The sequence below is a fragment of the Macrotis lagotis genome, chromosome 1 (assembly GCF_037893015.1).
Source record: "Macrotis lagotis isolate mMagLag1 chromosome 1, bilby.v1.9.chrom.fasta, whole genome shotgun sequence".
Taxonomy (NCBI): Eukaryota; Metazoa; Chordata; class Mammalia; order Peramelemorphia; family Peramelidae; genus Macrotis; species Macrotis lagotis.
The window spans coordinates 140,354,430-140,365,402 of record NC_133658.1 but is presented as its reverse complement, the minus strand read 5'-3'; the positions used below and the strand labels follow the sequence as shown (position 1 = coordinate 140,365,402).

Below are 10,973 nucleotides of genomic sequence, written 5' to 3'. Positions count from 1 at the left end.
CTCTTGTGCTGTAGAAGGAAATGTCAAAATCATTCAAGTATCTTTGTCAAGAAATATCCAAACAGAGTCACAGATAGTCTGAAATGACTGAACAACAGCAACTTCCTGACCTTAGGCTCAGTATCTATCCACTGTGCTCATTAACTGCCTCTACCCTCTTATTCCCAGGGCACAGTGATAGAGCTTTTTATACTCAGAACCCCCACCAGAAAACCTTATCTGTACTAGTCATCCACTCTCAGTCTTGTACTGATTTGTATTATGAATTTTTTAAACAGACTATTCACATGCTCCCCAGTGAGATTTTAGATGAATTTAGGAGATTCAGTTTCTCATCTGGTCCATGCTACTTCCTAGCAGTGTGACCTTATAAAAATTATTTAACCTCTGAGCCTCTGTTTCTCCAATAATGTTAAATGGAAGGATAAGAATACTTGCATTCCCTACTTCAGATTGTTGAGATATATAAATATGTATATATATATATATATATATATATATATAGTTGTAGAAATGTGAAACATAACATCATAAATTTCCTCTTATACTATTGTTCATCAACTTCCTTATGCCTAAATTTCTCATCCACAAAATGAAGGGAAGAAGCTAAAGGACTCTCAAGTTTTCTTCTATCCTACAGTTCCCATGATCCTTTAGAATAGTTTCCTATGGTAGTCCATCCCAAATGACCTATGTTCATCAAGCCTCTAGTTATACAAACAGAAACTGTTCAGAAACAAAAAAGAGGGAGGGGAGATGTTTTTATTTCAGAAGTTAGCTTAAAAATAACCCCTCCTTGAGCAGAGCTATGGTTAGTGCTGAGCACTAGGGAGAACATCCAAAAAACAGATTGCAAAGTGCAGTATTTAAATAAAGAAGGGAGACATCCATCAATCATCCTGCTTTGAAGTTGATTTTCAGAACTCATGGAGGCCAAGAAGGGGAGTGATGGAAAGGTTTTACATGCTTTTCTTTTGGGGGGCTTTTCTTGGAGAGAATGGGAGGAGGACATTGTTGTATGTTTTTCTTAAAAAATGTTCATCCTTTATCTAGAATTGAGCAGTTTTTAGAGCCAAAGTCCAGAAGCCCCAGGCGACCTCTCTAGAGTTTGTTTGCAAACACTGGGAACTTCCCTCAGGCCGGAATTTGCTGGCAAGGCTGAGGCATTTGAGATGTAATTTCCAGGCCTCCTCTCCCAGCCAGCCTGTTGTACCATCTGTTCAGCAGGACACCACTTTCCAAAGACCCAGGTCAGTCTTCTCCTTGTAATTCTACCTGGGGAGAAAAGCAGCTTTGATGACCCACCCTGATCAAAGATAAAAATCCAAAGTGTTTACTGTATCATCTTTCCCTCCCTCTAGGGCCTAAACTGTATCTTTCTCCCTGGCTGTAAAACTGAACTTTGAATGAATATGCCTGTTGGCACCTCTGGGCCCCCAGGAACCCAGCTGCTGCATTTGCCCAGCAACAAAAGGGAGGGGCCAGCTGATGGGGTGGGTGCCTGTAGTAAGAATAATGCCAGCCAGCTTGGCTTTGCACAGCCCTAGTCTGTCCCCACGCACCTGTTAGATTCTTGTCATAGATTTTTCTATCTCGCCTTTGTGTTCCTCTCAGAGCTTGGCAAACAGAAGACTTGATTGACTGAAGGATGGATAGATGGAAGGGATGCTGTTATTTCCTGGAAAAGCCAAACCACAGCAAGTCACTGCTACCTCTTCTTCACCCTCCCCATTGACTGGCCAACAAGAAAATGGAGCCCAAATCAATAAACATTTATTAACAGAGATCATAGGATTGAAAGCTGGGAAGGAACAGAGATGGGAAATTACTTATCCAAGATCACAAAGCTCCTAACCCAAGCTCATCTCCCTTTGCCTGGCTATTACCATACAGCAACAGGAGGATGAAAAGCAGCAATGTAGCTGCCCTGGGGACAATGGGGTATAATAGGAAAAAAAACAAGAATCCCAGGTCTGGAATCAGAGGATGATAGAAAGAGCAACAACTCTTGAATCAGAGAAGAATAAAAACAATAAGGACTAATTTTTACATAGTGCTTTAAAGTTAGCAAACTACTTTACAAATACTAGCTCATTTTTCTACAATACCCTGGAAGGTAGATGCTATTATTATCACTATTTTGTTGTTGCTATTGTTCATTTGTATCAGTCTATCTAATTCTTCATAGTCCCATTTTGGAGTGTTCTTAGCAAAAATTCTGGAGTGGTTTGCCATTTTCTTCTCCAGCTCATTTTATAGATGAGAAAGCTAAGGCAAACCTGGTTAAGTGACTCGTCCAGAGTCACACAGCTAATATAAGTATCTGAGGCTAGGTTTGAATTCAGGGAGATGAGTCTTCCTGATTCTATCTACTGTGCCATCTAGCTGCCCATCCCGATTTTACAGTTTGAGGAAATTGAGGCAGATAAATATTAGGTGATTTGCTCAGAGTCATAGAACTAGTCAGTGTCTGAGGTCAGATTCTAATGTAGGTCTTCTTGACTTCAAGTTCAACACTGTCCAGTTAGTAAGTGTCTACCAACTACTTAATGTGCTTGGATGGGATTTGAAACTAGGACTTCTGACTCCAAACTCTAGGAGACTTCTGAAATAATCCAAGTAAAATTGAAAAATACAGTTAATTTTTGCCCAATTGTTTGTGGCCTTTCAAAATTACCCTTCATTTATTTTACGTAAGCTTATCTATGTGTGTACACATATATAAAAATGTATATATATATATATATATATATATACATATATATGTATACACACATATACTAGCATACACATATAAATAAGTAAATATGACATGTGTATATAGATAGGTAGATAGATGGATAGATAGATAGATAGATAGATGATGGAGAGATAGATAGATGGATAGATAGTCCCACCACCCTATCCTTGAAAATGGGACTATTTCAATTTTGTACCTGTAGCTCAAAGTCCAACACAGTGCCTGCTTCATAGTATACGCTTCATAAATGCATGTGCCTAGATCCCAAAATATCCAAACTTTTCCCTCAGAAAAAATTGGTCACTGATCAGAGTATAATTTCATATATCATTGTATATAACTCCTTTACTATCCAAATATTGAAATTCTTTCAAGTGCTCCTTTCCTTTAATTGCTTTCCTTTCACTTTAGTTAAATTAGTGTTAATGCCATCAAGTCAAATTTAATATATACTTTTAAAAAAACAGGTAGTATAGAATAGAGATTCAAAGTTTCATATATAATCATTTTTTCTGTTCTCTTTGATAAATAGAAGCATATTTGTTAATGTTTGTCAAATTCATAATATGAGAAATTTTTATAAAATAAAAAACTTCTACTTAAGACTAGTCAGTGCCAGTAATGAATTGACCATTGGATACAGCTTTCAATTCCATGAACATTAATTAAGTTCTTTACTACATGCAAAGCACTGTTAGGCACTGAAAGGAGATACAAAGGAAAATAGGAGCACAGGCCACCATCCTTTCTGAATTTATATCCTAATAATACCCCAATGCTAGCTATGTCATTGAGGGTACAGCATTCCTTCTAGTCACCCAGGTTCACAATTTAAGGGTCATTTTTGACTCCTCATTCTCACTCCCCATTTCCAGCCTATTGCCAAATGCTGTGGATTCTAATTGCTTCTCTCTTCTGACACTGCCACAGCTTGGTGTAGACCCTTGTCACCTCATACCTAGACTACTGCAATAGCCTTCTGATTGGTCTGTTTGCCACAAGTCTTTCCCCATTACAGCCCATCTTCCACTAAGCTCCACTTAGCTGCCATGTTGGTTTTCATAAAATACAGGTCAAATTACATAATCCCCTCATTCAATAAATTCCAGTGACTCCCTATTTCCTCTAAGATTAATAACTCACACCTCTATAAAAATAGGTTCCAAATGGATACTTGACCTTGATATAAAAGGTCATATAATAAACAGAGAAACATGGAAAAAATTACCTATCTTATGACCTGGGAATGATGGTTGCCAGGTTCAACAGAAAATTTTTCCAATGTCATTTCCTGGAATAGAATTCTTTCCCCCAGAAGATCCAAAAAAAGTCTGTGAAGAAACCTGTTTATCTTTATCTCATTTATTGATGTTGACAATCTCTATCGGTAACTAACTGTTTGGCTTTGACCAACTCACTTCACTTCTCAACTAAGCTCAACTAGCTCAATTAAAGAGAGCTAGAGGGGTATTTAATAATCAAAAAATGTACACAGGACACACTTTTAAGTTTAACCTCCATCGTTAACATTTTCTCCATCACTTTCTTAAGTCTAGACAATCAACAAAACCATAAAGCAAGCCTTGGTTTGACAATTTTCAAAATGTAAATAAATAAATATTTACACTGAAACTTTAACAATAGACTCTTGAAAGCTGGTATGAGCTGACTCCAGCATACCCCATACCCCAGTGGGGTGAGGAGTGGAAACCTGACCTCTGATTTCACTGGTAGAAGAAATTCTTCCACTGAATGAGGTGAAGATTGGCAATTTATCTGTAACTTCATTTGAGGCAGTAAATGTCAAAGGAAGGACTTCCAGACTGCCAGTCCTCAATTTCCTTCATCACTCATTCTCATTGAGTGATGTTAAAATAGGGCTAAGATATGGCCCCTTTAAGAAATCAGATTGTCTTATTGAAAAAGCTATGCTTAGTGATTGAATTTGAAACAACTAGAAATAGAGACAGTGATATTATAAGTGTATCTCTTTTTTTTAATACCATGGTTTAGAATTATTCCAGAAAAAAAAAAACAGTAAATACATATCCTGACCAAGTAAGCTAGTTTTCCCCTAAAAAAAAAATGAAATCATCCTAGAGATTTACTTGACATAGATTCCTGTTCACCCAGCTAAAGAGCTCAGTGCATAAAGAATCAATCAGGGATCCCTCAAATCTGACCCTTGCTTTTTCCTGAGTACTATATCATGGCAAATGCAAAAGTGGTAAAGTTGTGCCCAACTGAATAAACACTGTAGCCCTGCTGAAAACTTTGCCAAACTATCATTGTATGAGCCTCTTTTTGTTATATAGTAGTTGATCTACAAGAGCTTCATATAAAAAATAATAATAATAAAAATGACTACTTTTTATATAAAAGTTTAAGGTATGCAAAATATCTTATCTTTTATAAGTCACAAATAACACTATGAGTTAGGTACTAATTATTATTCCATTTTATAGAAGAGGAAACTGATTCACAGAGACTTGCCCAGGATCACACAACTAAATAAGCATCTGAAACAGGATTTGAATTCAGATCTCCCTGTCTCCAAGGCTTACACTCTATCTATTGTACCACCTAACTGCCTTTCATTTCATTCCAAACTACATCCTGGGCCTGCCCAGAATATATGACTATAGTCAGCAGAATTGGATCTGAATGACCTCACAGTTAACCCTTTCATTGATATCTGGGAAGACAATACTGGAGAAAGGGAGCCCTAAGTGATTAGATGAACTAATAAAAAAAACTTTGTACCCTTTGGCTATCATGCTCCTGGATTTGCTTCTGACAGCCTAGCCTTTTTCTACTTTTACCGCCTTGTCTTCTCACTCTTTACTCTCTTCCAATCACACTGTGTCATAGCCACGACAGCCTATTTTCCTTTCCTTACATATGAGAGGAACATCTTCTAGCTGTGAACCTATCTCTATAATGCTCTTCCTCCTCACCTTACCTCCCTGACTTCCTTCAAGTCTCAATTCAAATTCCACCTTTGGGAGGCATTATTTCCCTGACCCCCAGCTGCTTGTACTTTCCCCTCTAAGATTATCTCACATCTACTCTATATATTTTATAAGTAATCAGTTACTTACATAAAATATGAGTTCCCTGAGAGCAAGGATGGTTTTTGTCTTTGTATTCTTATTGCTTAGCACATCAAATTGCTTAATAAATTCCCTTTAGTTGAATGATATGACCTGGGTTAGTTTTTCCCCAAAAGGCAAGGAAACCAGCCTTAAGACCAACTATGATTGACTTAGTTCTTCTCAGCAATACAATGATCCAATACACTTCCAAAAAACTGAAATGGGAAATGCTATCCACATCCAGGGAAAAAAAATGAATGGAATCAGAATGAAGATTGAAACATACTATTCACTTTCCTTATTTTTTTCCATAGTTTTTTCCCTTTTATTCTTTTTTCTTCTTTCACAGAATAACACATTTAGAAATATCTTTTACATGATAGCACATATATATAAAACCTATATCAAATTGTTTACTGTCTTTAGGAAGAGGGAAGAGAGGGAGGGATTAAAAAAAATCTGGAACTCTATTTTAAAAAGAATGTTAAAAGTTGTCTTTTCATGTGGAAAAAACATATAAGTGGAAAAAACAAAATACTATTTACATTTAAAAAAAAAAAGACTTTATCCATCAAAGAGTCTAAAGCTAATAACAATAACATAACTTGTTGGTTATCTATATACAAAAACCTGTTGCCCAAGATGGCTAGGGCTTTCAAGCAAGACACATGTATTTTGAGTGGGCCGCCAGCATGGAGCCTTCAAATGGAGTCATGTAAGGTGTTGCCATCTGAATCAATGCTATATCTTTGCTGACTCTTCTTCCCATGCTGTTATTAAGTAAATCTCCTTTTGTTAAATATTAGTTGGTCTGAGTGTCTCATTTCATTCTAATTCTGAGCCTGAACCACCAGACCAGCCTGAGTCAAGTCTAGCTTGGAACCCTCTTGGAGAGGGTGAGATGGCTAAGATGAGGGAGAAATTCAAAACCAAGTGGGAACATTTATTGCTTAGCAGTGAATAGTATATATGTGTTAAAGAGGTAATTAGCACCTGCATTTTAAAGAGAAGAATGTTGGCAGCAACTTGGCCAGAAGCCTGAAGATAATCTGAGAAAGCCCTAGGAGGAAGAAAGATAAATAATTAGCAAAGTACAGCTCCAAATAGTCATGAGTGACAAAATACTTAATTATAATGAGAACATCTTTTTCTTAGAGCATTTTCTCTAATTACTATATGATATATATTTTTAGGTAGAAAGTGAATCTAACTTATGGGTACAGCAGAGTGCCCATTCCTGGAGTCAGAGGATCCAAGTTCAAATCCTGCCATTGATATTTTCTATCAGTGTCAAGTGATTGAACATCCCTGAGCTTCAGGTTCTTCATTTGTAAAATAAAGATAATGTCTGAGATCTTTCCAACACTAAATACATGATCCTATGTATTATTGTGTAAATATTCTTTATGACTTTAGATATAAAAATCTAGTGATTTTTCTTCTTTTAATTATATACAACTGAAACAAGTGTAGCAAGTGCCTTTTTATTATTCAGTTGTTTTCAGTTGTGTCCAATTTTGTGACCCCATTTTGGGGTTTTCTTGACAAAGATACTGGAATGGTTTGTCATTTTCTTCTTTAGTTTGTTTTACAGTTGAAGAACTAAGGAAAACAGGGTTAAATAACTTGCCCCAGGTCATACAACTAGTAAGTATCCGAGGCAAAATTTAAACTCAAGTTTTCCTGGTTCTAGGCCTGGGGTTCTATTCATTAAGTCACTTGAATGTCCTCCTTATGCTTGGGTTACCCTAATAAAGCACCAGCTGCAGGTAGCCATAACCAGTGAAAGCGTAATACCTTAGCATACCTGAAAGTCTCTACAAAAATCTCTACAAAACCAGTGTATCACAATGCACCACAATGACTACTTACTATTTATATGTGCTTGGACAAGTTACTTCCCTTAATGATCTCAATTTTCTCATCTGTAAAATAAGAGGTTTGGACTAGATAATCTCTAAGGTCTTTTCAGTTCTTAATCCTACATTCCAATATTTTATCATGGGTTGGGCTTGGGACATTTGTTTTAGTCTTTGACTGAGACTCAGACAAATACTCAAACACTTCTACTTGTATGTAGGTCCATAGAAATTGAACAAGAAGGTGCCTCAGAAATCATTTAATTCAACTCCCATAAAAAAAAAATACTGTTTTATCAAAGCTTTTTCTCTTTCTATGTAAGTCATTCATCATACATAGATACACACTCATACATATACACACATGTTCATTGAGCTTCTGCCTTAAGATCAATAATAATAATAATAATAATAACAATAATAATAAAGCAAAATTAGCTAATAAAGAAATATATAGGGTTTCCTTACACTGTATATGAAGCACTGGAAGAATATACAGTATTCTGTCTATGTAATGGCCAACCTCTCCACCTAGAGGGAAAAGGTACATTTATTATCTCTTCATTGATATCCCCCTCATTTTATAGATGAAGATAATGAGATTCAAGTAATTTACCTGATGTAGTAAGTAGTAAATAGCTGTTACTCAGCTCCAGGTCTTCTCACTTCATATCTCTCCATCTTTCCATAAAGCCCTAGCTTTTAAGGTAGCAATAAACTTGTTGAAGTAAATCAAAGGCTACAAATAGAGAAAAGGAAAAAGAAAAATCAATAAGCATATGGAAACAAAAAGAGAATTGAGCAAGAAGGAATGAAATTAAGTGTAATAGCTTAACCTTGATCTAGACTGACTCCCTTGGGGACAGAAGTTTGGGTGGTATCAAGCCCTGAAACAGTCTCAATGGACAAAAAGTTCTGAGGGAGGGAGAGGATGTCAATGTGGGGTGTATCAGATGCATGTCTGAGAGAATCCCAAGAATGTTCAAAGCATATGAACTCTAGTGAGGTAGAAAAGGGTTGGCCTTGGGGTCTCACTCAGTATGCATTTAGCTTGCTGGAAGAGAAGGAACCTTCAAGGTGTTTGAAATTCAAGAAAAAGATGAGAGTTGGATATTCATCCATGAGAGTGAAAGGTGATTCCCTTGCTTTTTTGCCATTTAATTAGCCAATCTCCTTTTCTAATCTTATCCCATTTCTTGACTACATATTATTCTTGAAAATGTGTTGCCTGACTATCTTGTATCTCTCCACTGCCCTCTAGGTCATCTTCAATTTTGATTATGGGGAAATTTAGAGAAAGATAAAAAATCATACACCATCAAATGAAGTAAAGGAAATAACTTATCCAAGTCCATGTGAGAGAAATTCTTTATAGAGGATCTATGGGAACATATGATCATGCACAGCACACTCTGAGAAGGCATGGATGATTTAGATTCTGTAGTAACAAAGGGAAGATCTCCATTGATGAGATCACCCATCCATTCAGTTGTTGAAAGGAAAAGATGATATAGTAAGCAGAGAGAAAAAAGAGAGAGAATATAAGAAGGATAATTTGTCCATTTCTATAAGGTTTTAAGTTTTACAAAGCACTTCCCCCACATATAACAACAACAACCCTGAGAGATGGATGAGATTGTTATCTTACAGATGAACAAGTTGAGACTCAGAGAGGCAAGCATTTGCCTCCAGTTGTAAAACTAACACATGTAGGAGACAAAACTAAAGTCCAGGATTCCTGTCCTAAATCTAGTATTCTTTCTACCTTGTCTGAGATTTAGGACAGGAATTATTTAGTATAACCAGAATAGTAGGAGAGTGTTCACCCATATCAAAAGTTAAGTTTTCTTTGGGTAGAGTGGACTTGATGTTCAAATGAGGACACTTGGGTGGATGGTTTTGGATACTCTAGAGGGCTGCAAAGCTGAGAACAGATAAGAGCAGAATTAAGTACTTGGTAAATCTAATGTCACCCCACATGAAAATGAACAAGGGCTTAAACTGAGTAAGAATTCACTTACAACTCTGCCTCTTATTTTGAATGGATATGGGGGGGGGGGGAGAAAGAGAGAGAGAGAGAGAGAGAGAGAGAGAGAGAGAGAGAGAGAGAGAGAGAGAGATCTTAAATGGCCTAAGGTTGAAGGGAACCCAATACCTTCTTCCATATGTTAAAATTCCAAGGCATTTCAGGGAAAAGATTCCTTGAGCTGTCATTCAGAAGAGCACAGAGCCTCAGGTGGCCAGAGAGAGCAGGAAGCTGTAGAGAAGGCAACAGAGACACACAGGGCTCTCAGAATCTCTTCAGGCAACCCTGGCTGCCTAGCAACTATGCTTTCCCCCTTTTCTTCCATATTCAGCCACACTCACACAGGCCATGTTGCCTTTGTGAGGTTTATCTTCCCTCTTCAAAGTGTCCCATTTTAACCAAGTTTCAACTCTTTTATAGAGATGGAGAAGGTGTATGTAGGGAGAGGGGGATTAGATATGACAAAGGCCCTATGGAGGACTATGAATGAAGCCATAGTTATATTAATAACAGCTGCTTTTAAGATTTGCAAAGAGCTTTATTTATATTTTCATAGACTTCATAGCCTCACCTTTGCTATTCTCTCCATCCTCTACCCTACAGACCCAGAGGGAAGGATATTAGGCAGCTGAGGCTAAGAAACCCAGCCCCCTGTCTTTAGGGATCCTGACTTGACCCTTTGACCTGTGCTCAAACAATGATCCAGGCATTCCCCCAAATTCTGCCCACACCAAAAGCAGAAGCAGGAAGTTCCAGAGGAGACTACAAGTTTTTGGCTCTTCAGTGGGCCTGGAAAAGTCTATGATTTGGCAGGCAAACACCAGGTTGAGGGCAGTGGTGGAAGGGTCTAAGATCCTGGGAGGTAGTGGTAACTAAATTCTCCCTTCCCTTCTCCTACCCCCCCAACATGGACAAAATAACAAAGTTAGATTAATACTAGGACTCTTTCATAATCTTGAAAATTCATGGGACTTCTAAGAGAGTGTAAAGCATTTAATGGAGCAGAGTTTCAGTCCAGAAAGCTAGCAGTAGCTCAAGGAAACCAGATTGGGGCCGTTTCTGAATGTGGTCATTTTATTTTGTCGCTCTTGGAGCTCATGGTCACTGCTGGCATTCTTCCTTGCTCCCTCCTAAATTAGCCCAGTCAATATGGAGCTCCAACAAGCTGATTTGCTGATTTGCATGCTCTGGTCCTTTGAAGGACCAAACTTGAGCCCCCATGCTGCCAGTCCCTAGCAGGAAAGGCCACCTGC

At 37.6% G+C, this 10,973-nt stretch overlaps 1 long non-coding RNA gene across 3 annotated transcripts; it reads right to left on the bottom strand.

The window, feature by feature from the left end:
- Positions 1-765: 765 nt before the first annotated feature.
- LOC141514318 (uncharacterized) lies at positions 766-9,971 on the bottom strand. 3 transcript variants are annotated; one of them, XR_012475999.1, is made up of 7 exons: positions 9,850-9,971; positions 8,311-8,433; positions 8,163-8,225; positions 7,708-7,760; positions 6,829-6,895; positions 1,563-1,678; positions 766-1,275 (listed from the first exon to the last, which is right to left on the bottom strand). It is a non-coding gene; the product is annotated as an uncharacterized LOC141514318 (long non-coding RNA). The 3 variants fall into 3 exon arrangements; XR_012475997.1 differs by lacking the exon at positions 7,708-7,760; XR_012475998.1 differs by lacking the exon at positions 7,708-7,760 and having other exon boundaries at positions 766-1,271.
- Between the last annotated feature and the right edge of the window lie 1,002 nt (positions 9,972-10,973).